Source organism: Galeopterus variegatus, unplaced genomic scaffold (genome assembly GCF_000696425.1).
Source record: "Galeopterus variegatus unplaced genomic scaffold, G_variegatus-3.0.2 Scaffold2536, whole genome shotgun sequence".
Lineage (NCBI taxonomy): Eukaryota > Metazoa > Chordata > Mammalia > Dermoptera > Cynocephalidae > Galeopterus > Galeopterus variegatus.
Window position 1 is genome coordinate 43904 of NW_007728647.1, and position 1906 is coordinate 45809.

The following is a 1906-nucleotide window of genomic DNA, read 5'->3' on the forward strand; positions in this document are numbered from 1 at the left end:
ATTAAATTAATAAGCATTATATACTCTCAGGAATTCTCATAAATCGTTCAGACTGCTAGACAAAATAATCCGCCAACTCTGTAGCATCCACCTCTTTCCTGTACCTGTTCAACCCAACCCACGTCACTGACATCACACGCAGGCATACACACGCACACACACACACAAACACAAACTGAATGTCAGAGGCAAGCTTTAACCTAACTTGAACCTTGGGAGTATAACTCTTACCATAAATATTTCTGAGCTGGAGGTGCCCTAAGAAATCCTTATATCCACCTCCTTCCCTTTGTATGGGGTAAGAACTGAGGTCATGAGAAGAGAGGTGATTTGCCACTGTTTTGCTTATTGACCCTCATTTTTTCATAGCCAGGACAGTGCCCACTGTGAAAATGAAAATATTGGAACCACTGTTCTGTGGATTGAATATCTCCCCCACCAAACACACTGAAACTTAAATTGTGTCCCCTAAAGGCATTGGGCCTTGATACCCACTGTAACCGTTAGGAGGGTGGGAAATCCTATTATGGTAGTTGAAAGGTGGGGCCTTGAACAGGTGATTTAGTTGATGGGTTAATGGTGGTCGGGGGCATGGTTCTGACGGCTTTGAAAGGAGAGCACGCAAGAGTCTCTCTCTCTGCTCTGCCATTTTCTGCCATGTGAGACTCCTGCATTGCTGTAAAGACATCACCAGAGAAGACTGTCACAAGACGTGTTCTCTGGACTTTGTATTTCCCAGCCTCTGAAACTGTAAGCAATAAATTTCATTTTCTTATAAATAACCAGTTCCAGGTATTTTGTTATAAGCAACAGAAATGGACTAAGAAACACTGACAGGGTCAAATACAGAGAAAGAAAAGTAGTGAGATATCCCTTGACCAGCAGCTAGTTAGGATGATACACTAAGAAACCAACATTTTCCCCCCCTGTTTTAGAAAACTTCTGTCTACCTGTGGGAGAGGTTAACTAATTAGAAGAAATAGAAATTTTTTCACTTGACTCTAGAGAGAGGAGATAAGCTAGAGTGTTTCCAAGAACTGAACCATTCATAACCAAAGAGGAGGGTAAAGATTTTTTTTTGTTAAAATCAGGATTATAGAAATAAAATTTGCATACAGTAAAACCCACCAACTTTAAGAGCACAGGTTGATGAGGGTGTTTACAGTCCTAAGTACCACCACCATTATGACATAGACCATTTTCATGCACTCAAAAGTTCTCTCCTACACCACGATTTCTTTATTCATCCACCAGTAGATGAACATTTGAATTGCTTCCAAGTTTTGACTGAAACTGAAAAAGAAAATTTAAAAAAGAGCAGCTTGTGACATTTGAAAGCTGGCCTGACACTCACAGGTAGGTCATGTTATTATCCTGTTGGATGTAAACACCCCAAAATACAAACCTTAGATAAGGTGACTCTGAGACCATGAAAAAATGAGACAAAGCAAGTCCACTACATAATTTTATCTAAGTAAAGACAAAAACAATGTCATTTTGCCATCCACGAAATACTAATCCCTTTTTGGCTACAATGGATAGCTATTACCTCTTTACTAATTATAGCTGCCTGCTCCTCCATCTTCACTATAGATGAGATTTATTAAAATACCAAATCATAGAATTGCCTTGACTTTCTGACAGCCCCAATCTTGAGTCGACTCCTACTTTCTTAGGCTAACCTCGAATAATCCAACCAAACTCAGATTCTATAATAGTTTCTTTCTAATGCTCTTCTACTGAGACACCTCAAAGTTCTCCACATATGGACATTTTCGGCTGGAAAGCTGTTACTTTAAACATTCATGACAAGACTTTGTATGAACATATGTTTTTCTTTCTTTTGGATGAATCTGGAGTAGAATGGTTGATTGCATTGATAAAGGTATGCTTAATTTATAAGAAA